Raw genomic sequence first — 14,193 nt, 5'->3', positions numbered from 1 at the left:
AGCTGTTGGGTTTGTCCATATTTGACCCAACTATGAGTTGAAGCAACCCAGCATTTGGGTTGAAATTAACACAGCTTTTGGGTTTGTCCATATTTGACCCAACTATGAGTTGAAGCAACCCACCATTTGTGTCGAAATTAACACAGCTTTTGGGTTTGTCCATATCTGACCTAACTATGAGTTGAAACAACCCAGCATTTGGGTTGAAATTAACACAGCTGTTGGGTTGTCCATATTTGACCGAACTATGAGTCGAAGCAACCCAGCATTTGGGTCGAAATTAACGCAACTGTTGGGTTTGTCCATATCTTACCCAACTATGGCTTGAAGCAACCCAGCATTTGGGTTGAAATTAACACAGCTGTTGGGTCTGTCCATATTTGACTCAACTATGGCTTGAAGCAACCCTGCATTTGTGTTGTAATTAACACAGCTGTTGGGTTTGTCCATATTTGACCGAACTAAGAGTCGAAGCAACCCAGCATTTGGGTTGAAATTAACACAGCTTTTGGGTTTGTCCATATTTGACCAAACTATGAGTCGAAGCAACCCAGCATTTGGGTCGAAATTAACACAACTGTTGGGTTTGTCCATAACTTACCCAACTATGGCTTGAAGCAACCCAGCATTTGGGTTGAAATTAACACAGCTGTTGGGTCTGTCCATATTTGACTCAACTATGGCTTGAAGCAACCCTGCATTTGTGTTGTAATTAACACAGCTGTTGGGTTTGTCCATATTTGATCGAACTAAGAGTCGAAGCAACCCAGCATTTGGGTTGAAATTAACACAGCTTTTGGGTTTGTCCATATTTGACCCAACTATGAGTTGAAGCAACCCAGCATTTGGGTTGAAATTAACGCAACTGTTGGGTTTGTCCATATCTTACCCAACTATGGCTTGAAGCAACCCAGCATTTGGGTTGAAATTAACACAGCTGTTGGGTCTGTCCATATTTGACTCAACTATGGCTTGAAGCAACCCTGCATTTGTGTTGTAATTAACACAGCTGTTGGGTTTGTCCATATTTGACCAAACTAAGAGTCAAAGCAACCCAGCATTTGGGTTGAAATTAACACAGCTGTTGGGTTGTCCATATATGACCCAACTATGAGTTGAAGCAACCCAGCATTTGGGTTGAAATTAACACAGCTTTTGGGTTTGTCCATATTTGACCCAACTATGAGTTGAAGCAACCCAGCATTTGGGTTGAAATTAACACAGCTTTTGGGTTTGTCCATATTTGACCCAACTATGAGTTGAAGCAACCCAGCATTTGTGTCGAAATTAACACAGCTGTTGGGTTTGTCCATATCTGACCTAACTATGAGTTGAAACAACCCAGCATTTGGGTTGAAATTAACACAGCTGTTGGGTTGTCCATATTTGAACGAACTATGAGTCGAAGCAACCCAGCATTTGGGTCGAAATTAACGCAACTGTTGGGTTTGTCCATATCTTACCCAACTATGCCTTGAAGCAACCCAGCATTTGGGTTGAAATTAACACAGCTGTTGGGTCTGTCCATATTTGACTCAACTATGGATTGAAGCAACTCTGCATTTGTGTTGTAATTAACACAGCTGTTGGGTTTGTCCATATTTGACCGAACTAACAGTCGAAGCAACCCAGCATTTGGGTTGAAATTAACACAGCTTTTGGGTTTGTCCATATTTGACCGAACTATGAGTCGAAGCAACCCAGCATTTGGGTCGAAATTAACGCAACTGTTGGGTTTGTCCATATCTTACCCAACTATGGCTTGAAGCAACCCAGCATTTGGGTTGAAATTAACACAGCTGTTGGGTCTGTCCATATTTGACTCAACTATGGCTTGAAGCAACCCTGCATTTGTGTTGTAATTAACACAGCTGTTGGGTTTGTCCATATTTGACCAAACTAAGAGTCAAAGCAACCCAGCATTTGGGTTGAAATTAACACAGCTGTTGGGTTTGTCCATATTTGACCCAACTATGAGTTGAAGCAACCCAGCATTTGGGTTGAAATTAACACAGCTTTTGGGTTTGTCCATATTTGACCGAACTATGAGTCGAAGCAACCCAGCATTTGGGTCGAAATTAACACAGCTGTTGGGTTGTCCATATTTGACCCAACTATGAGTCGAAGCAACCCAGCATTTGGGTTGAAATTAACACAGCTGTTGGGTTTATCCATATTTGACCCAACTATGAGTTGAAGCAACCCAGCATTTGGGTTGAAATTAACACAGCTTTTGGGTTTGTCCATATTTTACCCAACTATGAGTCGATGCAACCCAGCATTTGGGTTGAAATTAACATAGCTTTTGGGTTTGTCCATATTTGACCCAACTATGAGTTGAAGCAACCCAGCATTTGGTTCAAAATTAACACAGATGTTGGGTTTGTCAACATTTGACCCAACTATGAGTTGAAGCAACCCAGCATTTGGGTTGAAATTAACACAGCTTTTGGGTTTGTCCATATTTGACCCAACTATGAGTTGAAGCAACCCAGCATTTGTGTCGAAATTAACACAGCTGTTGGGTTTGTCCATATCTGACCTAACTATGAGTTGAAACAACCCAGCATTTGGGTTGAAATTAACACAGCTGTTGGGTTGTCCATATTTGACCGAACTATGAGTCGAAGCAACCCAGCATTTGGGTCGAAATTAACGCAACTGTTGGGTTTGTCCATATCTTACCCAAGTATGGCTTGAAGCAACCCAGCATTTGGGTTGAAATTAACACAGCTGTTGGGTCTGTCCATATTTGACTCAACTATGGATTGAAGCAACCCTGCATTTGTGTTGTAATTAACACAGCTGTTGGGTTTGTCCATATTTGACCGAACTAACAGTCGAAGCAACCCAGCATTTGGGTTGAAATTAACACAGCTTTTGGGTTTGTCCATATTTGACCGAACTATGAGTCGAAGCAACCCAGCATTTGGGTCGAAATTAACGCAACTGTTGGGTTTGTCCATATCTTACCCAACTATGGCTTGAAGCAACCCAGCATTTGGGTTGAAATTAACACAGCTGTTGGGTCTGTCCATATTTGACTCAACTATGGCTTGAAGCAACCCTGCATTTGTGTTGTAATTAACACAGCTGTTGGGTTTGTCCATATTTGACCAAACTAAGAGTCAAAGCAACCCAGCATTTGGGTTGAAATTAACACAGCTGTTGGGTTTATCCATATTTGACCCAACTATGAGTTGAAGCAACCAAGCATTTGGGTTGAAATTAACACAGCTTTTGGGTTTGTCCATATTTGACCGAACTATGAGTCGAAGCAACCCAGCATTTGGGTTGAAATTAACACAGCTGTTGGGTTGTCCATATTTGACCCTACTATGAGTTGAAGCAACCCAGCATTTGGGTATAAATTAACACAGCTGTTGGGTTTGTCCATATTTGACCCAACTATGAGTTGAAGCAGCCCAGCATTTGGGTTGAAATTAACACAGCTGTTGGGTTTGTCCATATTTGACCCAACTATGAGTTGAAGCAACCCAGCATTTGGGTTGAAATTAACACAGCTGTTGGGTTTGTCCATATTTGACCCAACTATGAGTTGAAGCAACCCAGCATTTGGTTCAAAATTAACACAGATGTTGGGTTTGTCAACATTTGACCCAACTATGAGTTGAAGCAGCCCAGCATTTGGTTTGAATTTAACACAGCTGTTGGGTTTGTCAACATTTGACCCAACTATGAGTTGAAGCAACCCAGCATTTGTGTCGAAATTAACACAGCTGTTGGGTTTGTCCATATTTGACCCAACTATGAGTTAAAACAACCCAGCATTTGGGTTGAAATTAACACAGCTGTTGGGTTGTCCATATTTGACCGAACTATGAGTCGAAGCAACCCAGCATTTGGGTCGAAATTAACGCAACTGTTGGGTTTGTCCATATCTTACCCAACTATGGCTTGAAGCTACCCAGCATTTGTGTTGTAATTAACACAGCTGTTGGGTTTGTCCATATAGACCCTTTTACTGTTTGTACACAATGATGACGTGGCAGCGTATGCGCGCGCATTTAGGCAACGGAAGTATCGTAAGAATCAACAGTGAAGCAACACAAACAGTAAGTTATTTTAAAAAAATTGACTTTATCAACATTTTCAACACAGCTACCAGATCCGTGTACTGTAGTGGAGTGGATAAAAGACGTTAGCAGATGGCCAAATATAAAGTGGCCAGATACATATATACGTATATTAGTATATTATATTAGTGCAACCAAACGCAACAACGGGACATTTTGATGTTGAGAAACCGTTTTAATAAACTTTCTGAGTTGCTACCACGTTAGAACCAATGGGGAATAACACCACTTCTGTTGCCCAAATGCGCGCGCAGGCTATTTGATCACGTGAGCTGTAAAAGGGTCTATTTGACCGAACTAAGAGTCGAAGCAACCCAGCATTTGGGTTGAAATGCATTTTGAGTATATATTTGGACTTTAAAGAAGGGAAGATGTTGTGCAGTGATTGTTTTGGGCTTGAGAATAACATGTTTGCTTTTGCTATTCAAATGCATTTTCCATTTAGGTCTGGATGCGAGTAAAATTGCATGTGTACTGGTTGAGGGATGTGGCGTTATGTAGATTTTCTTTTCTATATTGTCATCATGCATCACACACAGTAAAGACGACCACACTGTAAAAACTTATTAGTTGACACAACAATTTTTACATAACTGTTTTTTAAGTCAAATAATATTTTTAATTTGAATGAACTTAAAAATTTAAGGCAACCAGTTAACTTTCTTTTTTTAAGTTGAAAGAACAAATCTATTTTACAGCGTTAAATTGAATGTTATTATAAAATACTCGTCATTCAAACTTATTTTTCTAAAACCCTATTCAAATTGATCCACAAGGCCATGTTTAAAATAGTAAACTACCCTTACTGTTTCATACTGTAGCTGTAGATTATGTTAAACACTTGAAGAGCATTATTGAGATAATTAAAGTATTGACTTACTTTCTTGTCTTACTTTTAAGTGAAATACAGCCCACCAGATTCGGTTAACATGCTCAAATTATTTTAATATTTAAACAGGTTTTGAAAGCATTTCCTAATGTCCTGAAGATCATTTTTCAAACCCATTTCACTTTTAACACTCATCCAGCATTGAACATTGTGCACAGACTGTTAACATTAAGATGAATCAATCTAAATTGAACCAGTTTCTGCACAGTTCATCGGTGCTTACTGAATAGCTCATGAGACTATAACTGATGAAATTTCTGAACATTTATAAACATCACATTTCACTGCAGCAAGCATTCTTTTGATATACAATCTAAAAAAAATGCTGGGTCAAATGAGGACAATCCCAACTGATGGGTAAAAATACTGTACACTGTCAGATACAAAACCGGTCCCAAGCTGTCACTGGGGCAGTACCCAGGTCCTAATATGTACAATTTAGGTACAGATATACATTTGGTACCAATACGTACCTTTGGGGTACTACTAATAATATTAAAATACGCACTTATTGGTATCATTATCTACCGCTCTGTCCTACTGTCCCTCCTTAAGTTGTATATTTCTCTTAAATCTCTGTCATGTTTTATAAGCAGAACCATCGACAACTCATTCCGATCCGAGCTGTGTCAATCCATCACGCTTCTTGATTTAATCTGGTCTTGCATAATTCAAATTCATTAAGTCAATAGGCATGGAGTAAGTAAAGCTATGCAACATAAATGACTCTAAAATTAAATTTTGCAGCTAAATCTCTAAACCAAGTGATCTGCCTAGACGACACAGTACTGTTGATGCACTTCTGTTAGCATGTTGTTTACAGTACTGGAAGTAACAAAATGCATTGCAACATATAGGGGAATGTCTAATGCACCAGATAGTGTTCTTGTAGCTCAGTTAACATTAGTGCAAAAGGCCATGGGTTCAATCCCAGGGAACACATACTGATTAAAATGTAAATCTTGAATGCACTGTAAGTTGCTTTGAGTAGTTTCTACCAAATGCATTAATGTAGATATAGCTGAGAAAAATGTTAGCTCTTAACAAGATTACAGTCAAAAATAATACAAAACAGACTCATACATTTTGTCCCATAATCTACATTTCCGTCTTACACCCACAGCTGATAATATTATGTACATATTTGAATCAAAAACAAATAGGAAAAAAATGTCATAGTGCTTTTATGAGAGTTTCAATATTACAGAGATGAAGGGTGCACCACTGATATCAGGATCATAGGTGTGCACATTTATTTTCAACATGATTTCATGGCAAGTCGTGTTATAGTCACAAAAAAATGTATTTGTGTCCAAGGCACAAAATTCAGCTTTTTTCCATGCCTTGAGCTCGAATATCTTTTTTTCGTGTCACTCAGCATGAATTTCTATAAATAGTTTTTCGTGTCTGTGGCACAACTTTCTTTTTCGTGTCATTTTATGTATTGTTTTCTCTTTTTTTCATCCTATTTTTAAATCATTGTCACTTGGGGTTAGATTTTGGGTTTGGGTTAGGATGTACTTTTATGTATTTCTACATGTTTTTTTGTTTCAATTTTAAAACTATTCTTGAGTTGGGGTTTGGGTTAGGATGTCTAAAAATGTAACAGAAAGTGATTCTAACCCCAACCCCAAGCGACAGTGGTAGAAAATAGGAAAAAACAATGAGAAATCATAACATAAAATGACACAAAAAAGAAAGTCGTGCCACAGACACAAGAAACTATTTATAGAAATTTGTGCGAGTGTCACAAAAAAGACATTTGTGCTCAAGGCACGAAAAAAGTTGAATTTCATGCCATGGACACAAATAAATTAATCACATTTTTCGTGACTATAACACGACTTTCTGTGAGATCAGTTTATTTGCACATCTTTACTGGATTTGTATTTACCTTCATTAAAAATGTTAAATACAAACTACTATGATATGAACTTTGATTTATTTTTGTACAAAATATGCAGAATTCATATAATCAAAACGGCTATTTTAGAAGCACACTAGGATTAAAGGGATAGTTCACCCAAAAATAAAAATTCTGTCATCATTCACTCACTATCATGTTGTTACAAACCGAAATAAATGTATTTGTTCTGATGAACACGAAGGAAGATATTTTGAGGAATGTTTTTAACTAAACCGATCATGAGCCCCACACACACAAAAAAAAGATTAATTCAATTTACTACATTTTTTACCGAGCCCCTAAGGTGACATTGGAGTAAAAAAATCTAAAGTTTAGTTTAATGTGCTCACGTGAAACTATCACTTGCGCACGTGAATCTATCGCATGAGCACGTGAATCTTATCGTGAAACTTTCATGTGCGCACACGAAACCTTCATGTGCAGAATTTTTTTAAAGTTTAGCGAAACAATCGCTTGCGCACGCAAAAGTTTCACGCAATAGTTTCACGCACGCGATAGTTTCACGTGCGCACGCAAAACTAAACTTTACTTCATTTTTGCTCCATGTACCCTTAGGGGCACATCATTTTATTAAGGTAAGTGGTTGCAATTTATTTAAACTACATTTAAACAAACGTGTTTTTTATGTAGCTTAAATAAATTGATTGCAGCCACTTCCCTTAAAAATATTGAGTAAATTGAATGAATAATCTTTTTCAGTGCATTCACATCTATAGTAGGAAAAAATAATACTATGGAAATAAATGGGGCTCGTCATGAACGGTTTGTTTACAAACATTTTTCATTTTTGGGTGAACTATCTCTTTAAGTCAAGTTGTTATTTGTGATTCACATACACAGGAGCTATAGATTGTGGATCAGAGCTTAGGTACTGTATGTGATCTGTGTGTGTGTGTGTGTGTGTGTGTGTGTGTGTGTGTGTGTGTGTGTGTGTGTGTGTGTGTGTGTGTGTGTGTGTGTGTGTGTGTGTGTGTTGAAACACAAGCCATATAGATCTAAGCTGTATGAAAATGATGAAAAGGGTTTGAAGCTGCAGGTTGAGACTATATAGCAAGATCAGACTCTGTGTACAGCTCGCTCTTCATCTCTGCTCAACCAGTAGGAAATCTCTCTCTCTCTCTCTCTCTCTCTCTCTCTCTCTCTCTCTCTCTCTCTCACACACACACACACACACACACACACACACACACACACACACACACACACACACACACACACACACACACACACACACACACACACACACACAGTGTGCTCATCTCTGCACCAATCAAAGGCTTTTTCTTCTGGGAATTTACGCTTGTTCTTTTCATCTTGTAACAGAGGAAGCGAACAAGGGACAAAGAAGTAAAAAACAACATTTTTATGATGTTTGTTTCCCTCCTGTTTTATTTGTATTGACTTCTGCTGGTTGAATGTTACTTACTATCTCTACACTTGAAGTTGTTTTGTAGTGTTTGTCAGCTTGGTAACAGTGATCTGTCTCTCACTTTTCTCTCTCACACCTCCATAAAAGACACAAACATTCAATCAAAGGATATTTGTAAATTGTAATCACAGAGATATTGTAAACAGCTTGTTGCATATTGTCTTTATACTCTGTTCCAAATTCCTATATACTGAATATAAAGCATGGTGAGTGAATAATTTACTAAAGTAATGACAAATACTTACTGTATATAAAGGGAGAACATTATTACTTTAAAAGTGTATATTTGATTTTGCAGTGAGTAGTTATATAAATAATATTTAAATAAATATATTTTATATAATTTCCTATTTTATACTTTACAATAAGGTAACGACAGCTGATTCAACATTTGCTCCATGACAGAAAGACTTTTACTGACCCCTAGTGTCCATCTGTGGTACTTTAAAACCTTTAGTGATTTAGTGGGCCGCATTTATGAAACTAAAAGCTGTACTGTTTTCATTTAACCTCATAAGAACCGAGCTTTGGTTTGTCTTTTTTTCAGCTATGTGGGTTTAGAAAGCACCAATAAATATAATAACCAAATATTTTTCTTTGAACATGAAGCAGTGTAATTGTCTGTGTTTGTGTACAACAGGTTCCAGTTACACAGAATTAAGTATTATGGTGCAAATAACAAAAAATGTGATGTCCACGTATGTGCACACACCAGGTCTTAGAAGGTTAAAGGATAACTCCGGTATTTAACACTTTAGGTCTCATTTCTGGTTTGTTTTGGATGAACTACAGTGATGGACACAGAAATTTTGACAAAGGGTCGTGTCTTGAGTTTTTGACTTGTTTAGAAACGTCTCTTGACTGCTTCAGAATGGAAGTCAATGTCCATGCACAAACATGTCATTAAAACAACACGTAACGTTCATTTTCAAAACTGTACTACTCACCGAGTGGTGCGTGGTGTTCGTTGATGTTTAAAAACAAGTTGTGAAGCGAAATACAGTTTCTGTCGTGTTTTATTTGGCATTTTGTAAAATTCCATTGATCTCTCTTGTAAGACTCATTGCTCGCTGATATATCACTCCGCCACTGGGAAACAGAAAAGGGTCAGTTTACATGTGGTTGTAGTTTTTTCACTCGGTTTCTCTCAGAAGTAATTTTTCCCATATTTGTAGGGCTGGACCAGAATATTTGAATATTTGTTCCGTGGGTTGACATTCGATTTTCAGTTTTGAGATTCGAATATATATATTAATATTTCACAGCGTTAATGCAGAGCTTTTGCCAAGCAGGAAGTGCGCTTCACGCTCCCGCTCTATAGGTGGCGCAGAGAGACCAACATCCATAGCCAACAGCCACCAAACGCCACCAGTGGAAGAGATCGCCTCAAACGGAAAGCGCGCTTCCTGCTTTGGCATTCACGCTAATCAGGGGCGGGTCTAGAGAATTTTTCATGGGGGGGCCGGACTGGGGCACAGACTTAGAGAGGGGTGGCACATTTAAATACATATAAACAGTGAATTAGTGTAACTTGCCCTACATTGAAGGTAATAATACTGTATACTGTATCCTGATACATTCAGTACATTTAAACCTCCTGATGTGTTTTTGTTTTAACCTCCCTCTGGTCTCTGCATGTAGGCTAATACAAATACCTTGGTTTGCAGAAAAGTCAGTGGACTACTGCTGCATCTTCCTCTCTTCCCTCTCCTCATGCCTTTCTGCTTCTATCTCTCTTTTTTTCTTCAAAATGAAGAAATTCTGAATTTTTTGAGACCTTTTCATTGGTCCTATTGCCTGTATCTGACTGTCTGTCTGTCCCTAAAGAAATAATAATGCATTTTTCTCAGTTACTTTGTCAAGTCATAAACTAATTTATTTCCTAAAGTTGAATGTTGTCCGCATATCATCTTAATAAAGATATTACATTTGGTAGGGATGTTAACCGATGACCGTTTGACCGATGGTTGACCGTATCAACGTTAACCTGTCAAAGTTGTCGGTTGTCGGTTAAAAAAAGGGATCTGTAAATTAGGCTATTATAGACAGTGGACTAAACCCTACTACAGTTAGTCATCTCTTTCTTTCCAAGATCTTTTTGTGTGAAGTGAACAAATCCCTCACACTCAGTTTTTCATAACTGGTCTGTTTGTACTTTATAAACCAATAAAAAAAACATTTGGCGTGAGGTCACTGTTTTTGGTTTCGCATGTTCACAAGGTTTGCGAAAAGTAAATGCTACAGGCTATTTTTTGATAAATTCCTTTATTCGAATAGTAAATAAAATACAGTAAAACAATAATTAAAATTAAAGTCTCTCCTGGTTGTGTTCCAAATTATTAACATTTATGTCTTTTAGGCTAACAGTAAAGTGCAGAGTAAGTTTTGTTTCTGTAAATCCTCAGCCATGATTTTTACCACTTTATTAAGTTTTGCTTTGTAGAAAGCATTTCTTTAAAGTGAATTTCGTTTTGTATAAATTGTATCTTAATTTTAATAAATGTTTCATCAACCAAATGCATGTATTTAATAAATAAAAAGCAAATATAGCAGAGTATATAATTACCGGTCCGTGCATGAAGGCGCTGGCACGGCGCACTTGCATTGCATTGTTAATTAGAACACACCTCATCATAAATAAATAAAACTCAGCGTAGGCCTATATGCCTCATACAAGCATTAAATATATTTGCTGCATTTGTTCTAGAACAAAAACAGTGCGAGACCTGCTTTGGCCGGTGCGTCTTTTACACATTCTGAAGGTGCCCGTTTAATCCATTGGTTTTATCGTGTTGCAGTCTATTAGGCAACATTCCGCATAAGATGGGTTTAGATTTGGAAATACATTACATCTATAATTCAGTGGTAACAGAAAAGGTGATGATGATCATCCTATGTCTTTATTATAACTACCCCAAACTAAAGCGCAGTCTCTCTTCTGAGCTGTCATTTTATTAAATGAGCCGCGGCAATTTTCAAATGAGCTTCACAAACGCCTTTATTTTCAAGTTCAACGCGATCACCTAGTACCTAAACTATTTCAAAACTAAGCACGGCGCCGCGTTTGCGGGACTCATGTTTGGCGCTGTAGGGGATTTAAAAAGTATTGTGAGGTCTGTGTGTGTGTGAGCCGGAGGCAGAGCGCAGAGAGATGCGAGTTGCGAAATTGCAGGCGCGGCTCGAAATGGCTGTTTATTTTAAATAGCATAGCATATTTTAAACTAATAGGCCTATCAGTTAACCGGTTTCAACCGGCCAATGAGGCTCGGTGGCCGGTCAAGAACATTTTTCGTTTTCGCCATCCCTAACATTTGGTTGTATTAAATGGCATATTGCACAGAGCCCCAGTGAGTTAATGTATAGAAAGAAATAATGTTTATGTTGTTTTCTTTAAATATGCTTCTGAGGCTGTGGTCTGTTGCATGAAGCTATTTGAACAACAAACTCTTAATTTTCAAAATTCAGAGTAAGTTTGGAGTCGACAAATCTAGATAAATCCAAACTGGTTTAGATCAGGATCAGATGTTGGACAGTGCTTGGTTTAAACTTTGTGTTTTATCTAGAGTTTGCAAAGCCTGTGCACCTGAAAGTGAAACCTGCTTCATGCAACAGAAAATGTACTTAACAAAAGGAAAACAGTTAATAGCAATGAAAGTTTAGAGGCTGAGGAAATTCTAGACGTTTATTCATAGTCGTATGACATGTTAATGTTTTTGCATGCGCCGAATCAACGCAAAGCTCTCTCCGTGTGTCGACTATTGAGGGCACTTGTTTGTCGTCTTAAATAAACCCATGCACACACAGACGGCGCAGCTTAAACAGTCACTCCACATAAAAACGTTACGTTGTTTTTCATTGATCTATTCCATACACTATGAGATACAATAGCGCAACTCTCCCTAAAGTTTACACATCAATATTTGAAGGATATAGGGAGGATTACGTCTGATTGGAACGGGACCGGACACATTCAACCTGTCTTTGCATACAGCTACTCACTTAGTGCCTTTTTAGTGTTAAATTGCTTAAAAGCACTTGAAGGTTAACATTTTAAAACACGTGTAAATTATAAACTATCCCTGTTTAATCCGCGATCGAATCGCATGCGGGTTGAAACGTGGGTTCTGATCCGTATGGATAAACTGCGATCTAACACACCACTATTTATTACAAACGCAAAGGCAAACGTGACTTTATATATTCTTTTAATGTACCGTTAGGTTGTCTTCAACTTTAGTAATGAGCATTCTCGACAGTAACAGAGAGGAGCTAGCTCTAACTTCCTAATCGCAGGTTTCCACATTTAAGGAAACATATCAAAACTCAGCTCACTCACCTATGACTTTGTTGTCCTTTTTCACTATCTGCATAAAACTCCTTTCTCCGTCCTCTGTGTTTTTCCTTGTTTTTCCTTGCTTTTTATTGGTGCCACCACCGTTCGTTACTATAAGTGTGCGCCTACTAATTGACTCCGATAACAACATGTCACGGTAGAGTGGTTCCTCGGGTCTAGACAATTTTTCATAGGCGGAGCCTCCACAAAAATTTTTATTTTAATATTTTAAGCTAATAAAAAAAATGTAATATAAATAAATCAAAGCCCTGTAAAATATGAAGTTTTATTTTAAGAAAAGCAAAACCACTAGTACATAATTAATACTGACGAGACTGATGGTGTGGGAGGGGGGGGCACTTGGGGTGGCCAATCAAATTGTGGGGGTGGCCCGTGCCCCCCCTGGCCCCCCCCTGGCCCCGCCCCTGACGCTAATAGTGTTGTAAATAACGTTCAGTTTCTTGCAAAAAATTATTGATTTACTTCACAAGACGTCAACATGTCACACGGAGTTATGGGGGATTACTGTTGTATTGGATATATATGCTTTAGCTCTTAAAGTGTGCGGATCGGTTGACTTGCATGACAGAGCACTGGGGTTTCTGCAAATATCTTCTTTATTGTTCTGCTGATGAAAAAACATATTGGATGGTGTAAGTGTTATAAATAAACTTAATTTGGAAAGTATGCTACCGTTTTATTAGTTTGTTGAACTTCGTTCATTTATTTTCGTTGTTTTATTTAAATAGCCTACCCTTTACGTTGTCAGTAATTACTGTGCTGTTAATTTCTGATACGGGAGTGTTTGTTTGTTAGAAAAATGTAAGGCTACCTTATTAAAAGTGCTCTTGTGTTTTGTTTCACTAATGCTGTTCTCGCAGGACGCGTGAGTCGAGACAGGCATGCCGAGTGTGCTAACGCTTCAGACTCAATATAGAGCGGAAGTATATACGCGGTTGTGAGGTATCTGAAAAAATAGTTCCACTATAGCAAATAACACGGTTTGAAATCATACATTGCGCCAATATATTTGTTTTTAATCATCAACGAACACCACGAACTACTCGGTGAGTAGCACAGTTTTGAAAATGAACGTTAAGTGTTGTTTTAATGACATGTTTGTGCATGGTCATTGACTTCCATTCTGAAGCAGTCAAGAGACGCTTCTAAACAAGTCAAAAACTCAAGACACAGCCCATTGTCAAAATTTCTGTGTCCATCACTGTAGTTCATCCAAAACAAACCAGAAATGAGACTCAAAGTGTTAAATACCGGAATTATCCTTTAAGTACTTTGAGAAACGAAGTAATATCATTGTCAAATCATTGCTGCATTGCATTATTTAAAAAAAAAACTGAATCATTGAATAGAAAATATATTAGATGTGGTGTTTTACAGATTTTGTAGGGATACACGAAAACGTGCATTTTTTTCTCTTTTGGTTTAAGGGTACAGTATGATCCATACAAATGTTGGCAGTTGTTAAGATTCACTCGTGAATGATTTTATGAACAATTT

Source organism: Paramisgurnus dabryanus, chromosome 14 (genome assembly GCF_030506205.2).
Source record: "Paramisgurnus dabryanus chromosome 14, PD_genome_1.1, whole genome shotgun sequence".
Lineage (NCBI taxonomy): Eukaryota > Metazoa > Chordata > Actinopteri > Cypriniformes > Cobitidae > Paramisgurnus > Paramisgurnus dabryanus.
Note: the sequence above shows the minus strand (reverse complement) of the source record.